This window comes from Lygodium microphyllum, chromosome 23 (genome assembly GCF_053477565.2).
Source record: "Lygodium microphyllum isolate KBCC chromosome 23, Lygodium_microphyllum_v1.1.10, whole genome shotgun sequence".
In the NCBI taxonomy this organism is placed as follows: Eukaryota; Viridiplantae; Streptophyta; class Polypodiopsida; order Schizaeales; family Lygodiaceae; genus Lygodium; species Lygodium microphyllum.
The window spans coordinates 64157674-64168107 of NC_141157.1; positions in this window are offsets into that span (position 1 = coordinate 64157674).

The following is a 10434-nucleotide window of genomic DNA, read 5'->3' on the forward strand; positions in this document are numbered from 1 at the left end:
CTTAATGAAGAGATTCTTGATATGGTTGAAATCGTTACATGCTATGGTATCTAAGTTGGTGTACCAAGTCCTTCCCTTATCACCTAAGTATAGGCCGAAGGCTTGCGAGTGCTAGATGAGATCGGTGAGGCCGTTGGCCTTACAGACTTGCTCAAACTACTCTATGAAACTATACAGGTTGTCGTTTGACTGATACTTATCTAACTGCTTACCAAGAACAAGGATTTTTTATTGGCTCTTAGAGCCTAGGTGACTCCTAATCTTGTGAGCAATGAAGTTGCTAGTGATGCTACGCTTTGCTCTGCTGACGTGTTCTCCAATAGTCGCTTTCATGAGCAGCTCGCTCAGTAGTGTAAGGTCTCTCTCTAGCGCTCTCTCTTTCTCTGCATCAGGTTATGCTCGATTTCTGTTTTCTAAGGCTAACACTCGTTGGATCTCTCACATTTCTACATTCTGTCATAAGCTTCTAGCTTGTTGTTCTTGATTGTATGCCACTATGCCTTGCAAAGCTTTCCACGCTAGTTTCTTCTCCTCTTCAATGTCTGCTAATATATCCTTGAATGGCCTACTATGTTGGTCTATTCGGGTTTGTAAATTGTACTTGGTTACCATTCGTTGGATTTCATCTAGGAAATCCCCCAGATCAAGCTCTTCATTGCATCCTGCGGTTCGAGCTAGTCTCTGCCATGTCTACGGTCTCTTGTTCCACCAGATTGTTGATGAGGTTGATCAAGTCGGGTAGATTCACTTCCCCAATGATGTCGATCCTTGATGCATCTAACTCCTATGTCATATCTTCCTCTTGGTTCTACAACTTAGGGTTCTCGATTACCCGTCTAAGTCTCATGGTCTTCTCCTACTAGTGGGTTCATTCAGTTTCTTAAGTCTGAGTGAATTTCTTGTTATTTACAGACAATCCTCAATTTATCGTCACTCTGTGTGTGTGTGCGTGTGTGTGTGTGTGTGTGTGTGTGTGTGTGTGTGTGTGTGTGTGTGTGTGTGTGTGTGTGTGTGTGTGTGTGTGTGCGCGCGCGCGCGTGCGCACTCTTTTTTATGCATTGTACGAAATCAAGCTTTAGCTTTTCTTCAGGTGCACTTCAAGTGTCAAAAAACAATGTGGGGTGAATGCGCAATGGTTAATGTAGCTTCAGCACTCCCATCTACGTTCTCAGCCTAATAGGGCTTTAAGCTCGATCACTGGGGCTACTCTTGCTGGTCTCTAGGGTCTGGTGTCCTTATGCTTAGTCAAGGTCTAATTAAGGGTTTATAGCTCAGTTTGGCACTCTTAGCAGAGTGGACAGCTAGCAAGTTGGCTAGCGTCGTTGCTAGATCTGCAATTCACTAGTTCTCTTGTTTCTTGCGCCAGAAAGGTGTTATGTTCGTCTGTATAGCTCTCGAGGGTCCAGTCAAGGTCAAAAAGTGTCAATTCATGCAAAATCTAGATTCGGCCATGTTGGTACAAATTGCAAGATCCGAGTATCAGATTCGGCCCGTCCGAGGCCAAGTGGACCAAATCGATCGGGCCGAATGGTCGAATGACATGTCCCAATGCTTGGGTCAAATGCCACGTGACAAGGTTGGCCGAGTGTCGAAATGTTCGATTCAAACTACCGATTTTCAAGTGTCTGAGTGGTAGTAGCACCAAGTAGGCCGAATGTAAGCAAACCGAGGGCCGATTCTAGGGTTCAGCTCGAAGTGACTATCCGAGTCTGTGACTCAGACAGATCGAGTGTGATGATACGTGGCAACAACAAAGACGATTTTCAATTCATTTGTGCAATCTAATAGCATACTAGGTAGCAAGCACTTCTAGAAAAGATCAATGGACAAAGGTTAAGATCTCTATATACCTGACGTGCTCGAAAAACACTCGTAGAGGCCAATCGATCAGTCGCAAGGAATGGGTCTCTCCAAGCTATATATATATATATATATATATATGCTAAATGAGTTTCTCCCTTGATCTCTTGGGTTTTAAACCCTTGCCCAACTAAGGCTTGTTGATCTCTCCAATCACTCCCCTTTGCAACATTAACACATCTAAGCGCTCTTTTCTTCCAGTTTTCCTCATTTTGTGCCCGGTTTGGGCATGTTTTACAATAGCAGCCCTAAAGCTTTTCGCTTCGATTTCTCGATCCTATCTTGCTCTAAATACAACAAAAATCAAAAGCCAAATACTAAAATGAGTCCTCCTACTTGTCTAATCATTAAAAAATTGAAGTACTTACTTGTTACGAATATTAAAACCCCAAAATCTCCTACCTATCTCAAGCTCCAGTTCGAGGGTGAAACCCTTACTTCGTTGCTTGATTCGAGGCACACAAGTGCTCAAGCTTGAATCTATTGGTCCCAACAATGGAACCAAAATATTAAGGAAGCTCACACTCAACCGCCAAGACCCATGAACTGCTTATTGCTTCAAGCATTTCAAGCGAGTACAAATGGCTACCTCTCACCTAGCCAATGCGCATTCTTCGATCCTATTAGGGTGTAGTGAGCTTACCTTGATGCCCAAATGAGTAGCCTCCTCCTTCAAGCAAGATGGAAGGTCCACGATTCGTGATGCGAGCTCAAGTATCCTCAAGTCTCCACCTCCAAGCTCCATCCTCCATAGCCGCACATGAGACAAGAGAAGAGAAGAGAAGGAGAAGAGAGAAGATGATGGAGAGCTTCTTCTCCAAGATCCCTCACCCTCACACACTCACTCCCCCACACTCTCACACTCCCTCTCTCAAGCACACACAAGCAAGCAAGAAGAAGAAAAGAAGGGAAGAATGGTCCACTTTAACTACACACCAAATAATGAGCTTCTCATTCACTTTTGAGTTTATATACAAAGCCCTTATCCCTTTGGCCACCCATCCCTTTTATATGACCGGCCATTGTGGCAAGGTCCTATTTTTCCCATTCCCTTCTAGTTACCCTTTCTCTTTACCTATGTCCGTCTACCCTTTACAATTTGCACAAGAGGAAGCTTGGCACTCTTTTACAAAAGTTTTAGGGACGCCTTACATTTAAAAATGCACTTTTATCTTTGACTTAGCTTTTGAGGCTGCCCTTGCGCTTTTGGCAGCTTCTCTTCCTTTATGTCCACATTTGGAGTTTTCTTAGACTTTATTGGACTTCTTTTTCTCCGTCTCAAGTTGGGGTTAACATGTATCTTATCTATACTTTGTGTACATTTTATTGTGTGTGAAAGAAGAAGAAGAAACTAGCAAGAAAACCTTTTGGTCTCCATCTCTATTCTTGTGTTCTTGAGTGAGCTTCCTCTTGTGTGTATGGTGTGTTTTTGGCATAGTAGCTCAAGCAAGTCCTCTCACCACGTGATTCTTGACATGGTATCAGAGCAATGCCACTCAGGGGTTGGTTTTGAAGACTAAGTAAAGGAGAAGAAACAAGAATTCGAGCAAGCAAGAAACGGGTAAGAAGTTGTCTCATTCTTCCACTCTTTCTCTTGGATAGTACCAATGGAGGAACCAAAAGCAAGGCAGAGTGAAAATCTCATATTAATGTGAGATTTGGTATATGAGCAAAGCATTATATGTTATGCACATAAGTTGCTACTTTTTTAGGCATCTGAGGGTGTTTCAAGCCCCATTTTAGACACGCAAGGTTACAAACAGTAGTTTCAGGGCATATAGCAATTTCGACTGTGTTGGCTGAAAGCGAGTATACATGTTACAAATTTTAAATCTATAAGTTTTGAGGTGTTTGTTAAGAAGCAAGTATAAGTTCTATCTGCAAACAAGTTTCATATTATATGTATTGTTAAGCAATCAGTAAAAAAGGGTGCTTAATATATTATTATGTACTTGTTATAAAGAGTTGCAGAAGACGTGCTTACTATTTTGTATCATTTTTGTGATAATGACAAAGAATAGTGAAAACCCCATCATTGAGAAGCTAAACAAGAAGAACTACCCATAATGGAAGTTCCGTGTGATGAACTTTCTTATTGGAAAAGGCCTTTATGAATTCGTTTCAAGTGAAAAAAAGGAACCATAGCTAAGTAACCCTACAATTGCGGATGAATTAAATGCGTGGAAAGAATTGAATGAAAATGAAAAAAAGATGATGTATTGCCATCAATAATACTATGCTGGAATATGTTAGAAATGTTAAAACTTTACATGTGGGTTGGACAATTTTGAGAACGTGTTTTCAGTAAATACAAAGGCACTGAACATTTAACTCAAGCAAGAGTTGAATACCTTAAAGAAATGGAAAGTGTTTATCAATAAGTATGTTTTAAAGGTAAGGAGCATTGCAGATGCTTTAGCAGCGATTAATACAATACATAATGATGATGATTTGGTTTCTACTTTGGATGACCTTAATAATGAGAATGCTTAGAAATCATTTGTCAATTCTATATATGTGCGAAAGTCATTTCCAGTTTTTTATGAGTTGGTCTCTCTCATAATTGCTGAAAATATCAATATGCAGGCAAAAGAAATATTGAACATGTCCAAGCACTTTACTCAAGCTCAAGAAGAGGACGTGGAAAAATCCTCTGCGAGAGGCCGTAGTATGGGACATGCTAGTGATAACTAGCAAAATAGAATAAACCGTGAAAACTTTAGAGGCAAGGGAAGCTCTAGAGGAAGAGGTGGATGGCATAATAGAGGTTCTGAAAATTCTGTTATTGTTTGTCATTATTGTGGCAAAATATGTCATATTGCAGCCCATTGTTATGCTAAGAAAAGGGATGATATCTGCAGTGGTAAATTACAAGAAAACTATGCATTGTCTTAACTATAAAATGAAGACAAAAATAAGCATCTATTTGTTATGTAGCACATAATGAATGCTATTACAAGAAAAGAGACACATGATGATATATGATATAATGATTCAGGTGTATCTAATCATATGACCAGTCATGCTGAATGATTTGGAGAGATGCAAGACTTCCAAAATCCACGTTATCTATAGACGAATGATGATTTATGCTATCCAATTTCACACATTGAAAAGGTTCGACCTTGTATAATGACCAGATAAAGAGTATATCAAATATATTACATGTGTCAAAGAATTTAGTATCGGTTGGCCAAATGGTAGAGCAAGCGTTGTAGATTCAATTTAATGCAAAAGGTTATTTTGTAAAAGACTTAAATTGTAAGTGTAAGTTGGTCGCAAAAGAAAGTAGAATTGGTCACATGTTCACTTTGTTAGAAGATGGGCATAGAAACCCACTGTAAGCAAGGGAGTATAAGGGCAGATGGGTGTGAATAGCCCTAAGGGCAGGAGAAACCCTAACCCTAGGTGGCAAAGGGCTATATAAACAGCCTATGGGTCACTATCACTTGTAAGAGAGTGTACCTAAGTTGTACTCTAAGCAATTTAGTAAGCAAGATTTCATTCTTGTACTTTGAGCTCTTCTCTCCCTCTTGTGCACACATTCTACTGCTGCAAACTCTGATTCTCAACATGGTATCAGAGCCATCTCTGATCTCCTCAGCTTCCCTCAGCATCAGTCATCACTAAGTACACATTAGCTGTCATTTTCTTCACTCTATCCTTCTTTCCTCCATAGCTGCCTGCAACCTACCTCCATTGGAGGACTTGAGGAGGACAAAGGAGGCCATATTAGCCTGAGATTTCTTCTGGAGATCCTTTCCCCACATCAGGGCGCAGCTCCCTGTCAGTTTAAACACTGACATTGTCCACATGTGAGGCCAGCATTGCCAACATTCGAAAAAACGGCACAGTCTAGACAGGCGCAAATCTCGGGCTGAATCGTGGGCAGCAGGCGGCGCAATCCCAGCCACTATCATAGGAATTTGATAGCCCCCCAAGTGGGCTATCCTCAGCTAAGGGGGCTCTCGGAAATTCCTCTTCTGCTGGCTGCTACAAGCCAAACCCTAACTGTGTTTTTTTGGGCAGCCATAGCCAACAAGCTCCAAGCTTGACATTTTGGGATTTTTACACTCTGAGCTTCATTAATAGTGATTCTAATCACTGAAGCAGAGTCTCTGAATCCTATTCCAGAGTCTAAAGCTCTTGGGCATGATTAACGGACATCGCCAAGCATCGGGAAGCCGACTTCCAACCGGGTTCCATTCAAGCACTTCACTAAGCTTGACAATAGTGTTCTCTTAACACTAATCATAAATCATCAGTTGAATAGCTTGCTGGGCATTCACTAAAACCCAGTGAGTTTTTTATTCCTCTTCATATATTGTTGTAAGGTTATGTGTAAAATGAACACATAGACCATTATGCACAAGAAGTGTATTGCATACCGTAAGTGACACTGTCTCAAGTACTTTGGTCAGTAAAATCAATAGCATGAGTGTCATCATACTCTCCTCAGAGTCATCAACAACAAGCATTGAGATCATAGACAAACCGTGTCCAACACAAGCCTCATCCACTAAGCCGTACCACAAGGAGGAGCCTGAAGTCCAGTCTAGGTTTACTTCATTAAAACCTAAAAAGACTATTAAACCACGGAAGAAGTTTGCACATAAGAAAGGACCACCAAAGTCATACCTGGAAATATTACACTTATATGATTTTTAGCCTTTCTCTTCATTGCAACTTTGACATCACTTTGTCTAAATTGCTTCCGCATTCAGTGAAAGGTTTGTAAGGGACTAGACACTGCCCTTGTCCTAACAAGTGGTAAGACCTTCCCAATGACCACAACATATGCTGATGTCCGTCCTCAAATTCGAAAGTTTGATGGTAAGGATTTCCATCCATGGCAGGTACTTATAAAATACAAAAATGATGGAGAGAGGGTATTGGCCTCTTATTCAAGGCAGTAGAGTTGTAAACTCTGCAAATATGATTGATATAGAGGATGACCAACGGGCTCAAGCAATCATAATGCTACACTTAGATGAATCCCTGATTCATCATGTTGATCAACTAAACACTGCTAAAGAAAAATGTGATGAGCTTGAAAAGCTCTATGAAGCCACTGGGAAGAATACTAAAATCTTCCTTAAAATTGAATTCTTTAGCTTGGAATATCGTTCAGGAGAAGATTTGGGAAAATTCATTTCTCATATGAAGGGACTTGTGGCACAGCTTGCTTCTGTACAAACTCCAATACTTGAAGAAGATGCTATTGCTATTCTCCTAAAAGCTGTAAAACAGGTGTTTCCTACTCTTGTAACCACTCTCACCAACATTCCATATCCTACTTTGGCAAGTACCATTCAATCCTGTTTGGATGAAGAAAAGAGGAACCACAAAGAAAGCAGCAACAGTCAGGCAACTTCAAATTCCCGTGAACAAGTATTGGTTCATACAGTTATCACTAAATATTCTTTCTGTAAGAAAAAATGACATCTTGTAAACAACTGCTGGAAGAAGTATCCCGAGAAGATGAAATGTAACAAGTGCAAGAAGACAGGGTATATAACAAGTAAATGCCCCAACACTCCTGAAATACCCAAAGAATTGGTGGCCAACTATGTCTCCAATTCATCTGAAGATCGACTGTTTTGACTATTTAAATCATCTACCTAAAACAACCTTGTAAGCCTGATTTATAAAGGCATCCAAAAAGGGGGGGATCTTTTACATGTCTTGTAATCCAATGCCACCCTGGCATTGAGGGGAGGTGTTAGAAGATGAGCATAGAAACCCACTGTAAGCAAGGGAGTATAAGGGCAGATGGGTGTGAATAGCCCTAAGGGCAGGAAAAACCCTAACCCTAGCTGGCAAAGGGCTATATAAACAGCCTATGGGTCACTATCACTTGTGAGAGAGTGTACCTAAGTTGTACTCTAAGCAACTTAGTAAGCAAGATTTCATTCTTGTACTTTGAGCTCTTCTCTCCCTCTTGTGCACACATTCTACTGCTGCAAACTCTGATTCTCAACACACTTTAGATGCTACAATATTTGCAATGAGTTTCCTTGTACTTGTATGATAACCAGATAAAGAGTATATCAAATATATTATATATGCCAAAGAATTTAGTATCAGTTGGTCAAATGGTAGAGCAAGAGTTGTAGGTTCAATTTAATGTAAAATATTATTTTGTAGAAGACTTTAATGATAAGTACGAGTTGGTTGTAAAAGAAAGTAGAGTTGGTCGCATGTTCACTTTAGATGCTAAAATTTTTATAATGAATGATGCTATGCATACTAAAAGAAAATGAGTGATTGTAAACATTAAAATATGGCATAAACATATTTGACATACAAATGTAGAAAGGCTGAAATTAATACAGTCTAAAGGATTTGTTAAAAGATTACTTGCTTTTAGAGTCACAAAATTTATAAAATGTACGAGGCATGTCAATTTGATAAGCTGGCAATACATTCCTTTTTGCATAATAGAGATATGAGTAAAAACATACTTGATGTTATACATACAGATGTTTGGGACCTTATATAGAATATATCTCTTAGTGACAGCAAATATTGTCATGTTTATTGATGACTGTTCAAGGAAGTTATAGACATATTTCATGAAGGAAAAGAGTGATGTATTTGAGCACTTAAAAACTTTTAAGGTTATTGTTGAAACACAAACAAGCTTAAAAGTCAAGTGCTTGAGACTAGATAGAGGAGAAGAGTATCTCTCTAATAAGTTTAGTGGCTTCTTGAGGTCTCATGGGATAAAGAGACAATTTACTTACAATTATATTCTACAATAAAGTGAAATTACCAAAAAAAAAAAAACATATTGTAAAAGTTACACGAGCATTAATAGCTAAAAATATTATACCAAAATAATTTTTTGTTTGAACTGTTGTCTATATTATGAACAGATTTTCCAGTTACAATTCATGAGATAACCTCGAAGAATGATTCACAAGCAAGAAGCTCGATATGTCACTTAAAAGTGTTTCGTTGTATCGCATATATTCATGTGTCAGATGGGCTACGAAAAAAGCTTGATCCAAAGACTAAAATTTGTATTTTTATTTTACTCTTAAGCAAAAAGGATATCATTGTTATAACCTTGCCACAAATGAGTTCAAAGTAAACAATGATTTTATTTTTTATGAGATGAGCAATTGATATGCATCTAGTGGTAATGCATTGAATAATAATAATAATCATGATAGTTATATATAAAAAAAACAAGAATCATAAAGCCCTACTAGACCAAAAACATCATTTGGTACTACATCTACAGTTAGCCCTTCGTGTTTGAAAGACTGAGTAGTAGCCCTACATCTTCAAGTACATCTACAAGTGTTACAAGTAAAGACAAAATGAGAAAGTGTTGAATGGTAATGGTGCACCTACTAATTATTTAAAATTTAATAAAAATTTCAGTGATTCAAAGAGTTTAAATGATAAGCTTAGTATTCCTTTAGTCAGGACACTAAGTGTATAAAAAATACATAGTAATGTAAAGACTCTACTAAGTGATCCAGTGATACACAAATCTAGTATAGTCAAATACCATGTTAAAAATTTAATTTTGAAGGTTATGCAACTCACCATTATGCATATATAATAAAGGTTATCCAAGATATTAAGCTCACTTATTTTGAGAATGTTATTGATTATACTCATGAAAATATAACACTGGATGAGAAAATGGCTACATTAAAAGTTAGTAAAACTTGAGATTTGATTCCCTTGTCAAAGGACAAGAAAGCTATTGCATGTAAGTAAATTAATTAAATCAAGTGTAGTACAAATGATTCAATTAACAAGTATAAAGCTAGATTGGTTACAAAAGGCTATACTCAAATATATGATATAGATTATGAAACGATTCGATCTAATTCCTAGAATGACAATTGTTCGATATATGATTACTTTGACAGTAGCCAAAGATTGAAATTTATTGTAAATGGATATCAAAAATGTCTTCTTCTTACATGGTGAATTGCAAAAAGAGATATATATAGAGTAGCCCGTCAGTTATGAGGATTTAAAACATCCCATATGTATATAGGTTTTAAAAACGCTCTATAGACTAAAGCAAGCACTAGCATGGTTTGATAAAATCGAAGAGTCTTATCAACATTGGCTTTTATGTTTCTAATGTTAACCACTCACTTTATATGAAAAAGAAAGTTACAAGCTTGATCATTATAGTCATCTATGTAAATGACTTGATTATTACAAGTGACAGTGATAATAAGATTGCTTAAGTTAAAGACTTTTTTAAAAAGTTTGAGAAAAAATATTTAAATGAGCTAAAATACTTTCTTAATATTAAGGTGATCAGATGTGATGATAATATATAACTATCTCAAAGGCGATATGACTTAGATATATTATCCAAGTATAATATGACAACATATAAGCCTCTTCTAATACCATTAGAGCAAAATGTAAAGTTAAGTACTAATATTGAATATAAGATTAAAAAACCCTATTATGTTCAAGAGAATAGTACGAAGTTTGATTTACATGACTTATCACAAGGTCAAACTTGAGTTATGATGTTGGCCTTGTCAATCAATTTAGACATACGTCTAGAACGTCTCATTTGAATGCAAT